This window comes from Urocitellus parryii, chromosome 2 (genome assembly GCF_045843805.1).
Source record: "Urocitellus parryii isolate mUroPar1 chromosome 2, mUroPar1.hap1, whole genome shotgun sequence".
NCBI classification, from domain to species: Eukaryota; Metazoa; Chordata; class Mammalia; order Rodentia; family Sciuridae; genus Urocitellus; species Urocitellus parryii.
In genome coordinates this window covers 101,915,880-101,921,879 of record NC_135532.1, presented here as the reverse complement: position 1 = coordinate 101,921,879, position 6,000 = coordinate 101,915,880, and the positions used below count along the sequence as shown (strand labels likewise).

The following is a 6,000-nucleotide window of genomic DNA, read 5'->3' as shown; positions in this document are numbered from 1 at the left end:
ACCATGAAATTTAGCTGTTGTGGTTGTTAAGTTACCCTGAGTGGAGTGGTCTAGATACTGTAAAGGATCCCAAACACACCAGCTCCAACTCTTCTGTAAACCTCAGCTGCAAGATGTCTGCACCCATCACTACCTCCAGTTCTGACATGGTCTCCGTATCTATTTCTATGTATCACATACATGAATGTGGAACCGAGATAGCATATGGGTTATCAGAATTATGTTTTCCATTTTCAGTTTTCTTTTTTTTCTCAATTCTTTTTCCTTCAAGAGATTACATGGATGACATGTCTAATACTCTTTTCTGAAATTTTCAGGTTAACTGTATTTGTATTTCTTAATCATTTTGTGACACTTTTTGGCTTCAAAACTTCTGACCTCTCCTTAGGTTTTCTATATTCAACAAACTAATATGGGGAAAGGGAATGTTCAAGACTTGGTTCTATAGTTGGTTCTCTATGAACTTGAAAGAGGAAAATATTACCGGCTGAAGGTTCCATTGTAAAGCTAACACACAATGAACAAGAACAAAGATGACCATATAGAGGAGAAGGCTCTGAGGTGAGCAGAATCAACTATAACTTGATTTTATGTGCTCACCAATTAGTGATCAACATATGTGTCAATCAGGTAGATGCTATATATGTGGAGAAAAAGTAGAATACTAAAGAAACAAATGTTGGTGTTCTCCTGCCAGTCCCAGCCTTGGAGGAAGAATCAGAATGTTTTTCTACTGCCAAGGCTGCTCCTCTGAGAATCTGTCTCACCCATCCAGAAGCCTGGAGTTGGCTGGAGTTGATTACACAAGCATTGGGCCTCAAACCTAAGTTTTGGAATTTTGGCTCCTAAAAATTTGGATGGTGATTCTAGAGAGTCTCAACTGACTACAATTGAGGACACAAAATTCAGCTGCTGTGAGGTGACTGTGTTTGATTATGGTATTCTTAAACAAGTCAGCAGAGAGAAAGACAAATGTGATGAGAGGAAATGGAATAAGAAGCAGAGATACTAGGGGGAGAGAGGAGGAATCCAGGGAGAGAGAGACAAGGAGAGATATGGATGGATGATTGGATGATGGGGCATGGATGGAGAGCCTGAGGTTTTCTGGATTTCGGTATCATTCTTTATAAAGCTAAGCCAAAATATCTGCCCTAGGGATGCTCTGCTGCCTTATAAATACCCTCTATCTTTATTTTAGTTAGCTCAAGGAATTTTTGACATCTGACGAGGGAGAGGTTATTTGATCAGTCTTATAACTATCTTATGAGTCCCCCTGGTAGCCTTCCATTAACTGGTTCCCCAGCCAATCTTGCCTCAAGGAGAGGATGTGTTCTTCTTGCCAACATGAGTCTTCTACCAAGGAATACCTAGAAGTATTCCTTGCTAAGACAATAAATCAGCACTCTGGTTTTTCAGATGAGCCTTATGCATTTGGTTAAGGCATTTGCCCATGAAAAGCTGTGGTATCTTGTAGTTACTGAGAGAACCATGCTTCTGAGGGCCCATGGTTGGGAACCATAACCCAGAATTTGGTTCAATTACTCCCAGAAGCTACTTGGGTTTAGTTTACTACCCTCTCTTTGTCAGACTCACTCAATCTTGTTGTCTGCTTGATTTGAATGGTTACAAAACCTTATGGCTGATTTCAGATGAACAATTTTAGCTGTTTTTTTATTATATTTTCCTGAACTCAACCAGTTTTTTCTTTAAAAAACAAGCCATGCTTTGAAAACTATCATTATCTTTTAGAAATATTTAGTATATATGGGTGAAATTATAACATATGTAGGATTTTTTTAATTCCAGGAAATATTTATAAATGAGGGTGACAGCTAAGGAATAAAACGGACAAAACATTTATACTTTGTTGGAGCTAGGTGATGGGTACTCTGCATCCATGATGTTTGGAAATTTTTATGATAAGAGGTTAAAAAAAAACAAGCAGGATTGCTCATATTGGGTTTGTGCTTTTGTAGAACTACATGGAGTCAGCCAACCCCGATGCCTCATTTTTTTCCACATTTCTTACCAAAGGCAATTTGGTTCAATTGCTTTTTGTTTCCCAAGCATCATTTAAAATTTTTCTTCATGTCATATATAGGGATACAGGATTGAGGGCTAGAGACAAATAAGATATAACCTGTTTTGAGAAGCTTAGAGTCCCATAGGAGGCATAAACATATTTGTGCCTAACCTGTATGTAGGTCCCTTAGGAATTTACAACCTTTTAAACAGTTTTAATCAAAAGAAAATTTCTGACCCTCTATGTGTTTGACATTAGGTACTGATGAGACAGGAGGGCAGAGCCAGGTTATCACACTAAAAGCTTGTCCAACCTGAGTGACTTGAAGTCTCTATGAAACACTCAGCCTACACAATGCCATTTTAATGAAGTCATAAATAGCATCTTTTGGTTTATTTTCTCTTCCTAGGAAAGGATTTTGTATCCTTAAATATCTTTCATGTAGGCTGTGCCATGTTCCCAGCCGTTCAGTGATCATGACTTAACTGCTCTTTCAGAGACTCTCCCTCACCCTGCCCAAAATTTTTGGTAAATATTTTATTGTAAAATATGCATAGCATAAAATTTACCTATTTGACCATTTTTAAGTATACAGTTCAATGACATAGGAGACCAAGAGAAGAGGAAGGGGATCCAGAGGAAGGGAGAAGGGGAAGGAATGGAGAAGTACTGAGGAACAAAATTACCAAATTGTGCTATGTTCATGTGCAAGTAACTCAAAATAAATCCCAATTTTATATGAAATTATAATGCATTAATTAAAATAACAACATTACAATAGAAGGGAGATCAGTAGGATAGAGTAAGTGGATGGAGAGGGAAGAGGGGAGAAAAGGGAAGGTAGAGGGGAATGAGATCTACTAAACTATGTTATGTGCACATATGAATATGGTATAATGAGCCTCACTATTATGTATGATTGTAATGTACCAATAAAAATTACCTATTTAGCAAATTTTAAGAATACACTTCAGTAGCATAAAGTAAACTCACATTGTTGTATTATTGTCACCATCCTCTTCTCAGACTTTCTCTTCTTCCCCAATTGAAACTTAGTCCCCATTAAACACTAACTTCCCTTCTCCCCCATCATTACATTTTCTGTTTCTATGAAATGGACTATGCTAGGTACCTAATATAATTGAGGTCATACAATATTGTTTTTTTAATATTTATTTTTTTAGTGGTAGTTGGACACAACACCTTTATTTTATTTATTAATTTATATGTGGTGCTGAGGATCGAACCCAGGGCCTCACACATGCTAGGTGAGTTCTCTACCCCTGAGCCACAACCCCAGCCCCTAGTATTGTTTCTTTAGTGACTGATTCATTTCACTAATCATACACGTTGTTGCATACTGCAAAATTTCAAGACTGAATAGTATTTCCTTGCACATATCTATGGCACATTTTATTTATCCATTCTTTGATAGATGGGTATTGGATTGCTTCCACACTCTGCCTATTGTGAACAATGCTATTGTGAACTTGAGTGCAAATATCTATGAGTCCCTACTTTTTATTCTTTTGCATAAATGCCCAGACTTTTGGGGGTTTCTTGATCCCCAGAATTATACACATTGGTATCATTAAGCAATAGTCTCATCATAGCACTGTCTTATTTTGAATCAGACTGGAATCCCTGCCTTTGAGTCCTACTTTCCTCCCCAAACCTGTATTGTGTTAGTGGAGTGCACACAAAGAAAGGTTCTGTGTTGACGTGGTGCCTTCACTTGATCTGTCTCCTGTCATTTGCAAACTAGCCTGATGGAAAAAAGTAGGAAGTAGAGAGCAAATTCTCCCTCAGTGCTTTTAAGCTATTACAGAATACTGCATTGAGTGAATGCCCAGTTAGGTAAATGTAAAGATAATATTATATGATTTTAATTAAATAGGAAGTTATGGTTGAAGATATTATTAACAATGGAAGCATAAGTGAACAAGGAAATGGATGAGTCCACTCTTTTCCTGTTTCCTTGGGTGAGTGCTTCATCAGCAATCATGTGAGGCAAAAAGAATGAAGATCTAATCAAGTATGAACAGAAGAGAAGCACATACAAGTCCTAAATGATAAAGACTACTAGAAATATGAATGACATCCACTGTTATTAACAAAAGAACCTTTACCCATGTTACACATTGACCTTGACATAGTAACCAGAATTAAAAATCAGCAAGCCATAAAGTCTCAGTATTTAGAGCGTAAGGACAAATTTCTAAGTTTTTTTTTCAAAAATGCTTAAAGTGGAGACCACCCACACCAGCCTGCTGGGGACCCAGGCTCACAGTTGGCTCTGTCCACCCTTCCCCTGGTGGGTGCCTAGCCTCTGGAGCAGGACTGCCCCTTCCCACCAGTAGATTACCCTGGGAGGTCAAGCCTGGTGGCCCAGAACTATCCACACTGGCCTATGTGGGACCCAGGTTCACAGTAGGCCTGGTTCACTCCTCCCCCGGTGGGGGCAGATGCCCACCAAAGCTTAGCATCTGGAGTAAGATTGCCCCTTTCCACCTGCAGATTACCACCGGAGCCATGATCCAGCCCAGACTGCCCACACCAGCCTGCTGGGGACCCTGGCTCACAATAGGCCTGGCCCACCCCTCCACCAGCTGGGCAGACACCCGTCAGAGCCTAGCCTCTGGTGCAGGACTGTCCCTTATGACCAGCAGACTACTGCAGGAGGTCAAGCCCAGTGGCCCAGATCCACCCACACCAACTGGTGCAGGACCCAGATCCAGGATGCACTGGCGTATGTTGAGGGATACCAGCAGGGTCTGGAAACCCAACATCAAGGTGAGACAATCCGCATGGGTACTACAAGAATATAGGGAAGAAACTTTAATATCTCAGATCCACACTGCAAGAAAGGAAGACACATAGAAAACATGAAAAAACAAGGGAGAAAAGTGCCCCCAAACAAACCAGTACATTATAACAACAGAACCCATAGACAGCAAAATTGATGGAATGTCAGAGAAGGAATGAAAATAATAATTAAATCATAATTAAAATGATCTGTGAATTAAAGAATGACCTAAATGAGCAAATACAGGCAAAAATTGATCATTCCAACAATGAGATAAGATAGAAAATACAGGTAGCAAAAGATTACTTCAAGAGAGAGATAGAGACTCTGAAAAAAAAACAGGCAGAAATACTTGAAATGAAGGATACAATAAATCAAATAAAAACCTCAATAGAAATCATAACCAACAGACTAGATTACTTGGAAGAAAGAACGTCAGATAATGAAGACAAAGTCTTCAATCAGGAAAAGAAAGTTGATCACACAGTGAAGAAAGTTAGAAACCATGAACAGAACATCCAAGAATTATGGGACAGCATCAAAAGACAAAATCTAAGAGTTATTGGGATAGAGGAAGGCACAGAGTTTCAAACCAAAGGAGTGCACAATCTCTTCAATGAGATAATATCAGAAAATTTCCCAAGCATGAAGAACAAATTGGAAAACCAAATATGAGAGGCTTACAGGACACCAAATGTACAAAATTACAACAGATCTACACCAAGGCACATTATAATGAAAATGCCTAGCATACAGAATAAGGATAGAACCTTAAAAGCTGCAAGAGAGAGGAATCAGATCACATATGGGGAAACCAATTTGTATCTCAGCAGATTTTTCAACCCAAGACCCTCAAAGCCAGGAGATTGTGGAACAACATATACCAAACTCTGAAATCAGACAATGGATACCAACCAAGGATCTTATAACCAGCAAAACTAAGCTTTAGATTTGATGATGAAATAAAAACCTTCCATGATAAACAAAAGTTAAAAGAATTTACAACTAGAAAGCCTGCATGACAGAACATCCTCAGCAAAATATCCCAAGAAGTGGAAATGAAAAACAATGATGAAAATCAGCAGAGGGAGGTATTACACTAAAGGAAAATCTAATCAGAGGAGAAATCAAGTCAAGTTAAATACAAAAAATAAACCAAAATGGTTGGGAA

The 6,000-nt window shown here is 38.8% G+C and overlaps 1 pseudogene; it reads left to right on the top strand.

The window, feature by feature from the left end:
• Positions 1–517: 517 nt before the first annotated feature.
• LOC144253391 (S-methyl-5'-thioadenosine phosphorylase pseudogene) overlaps positions 518–6,000 on the top strand; it is a 36,708-nt pseudogene continuing 31,225 nt past the window's right edge.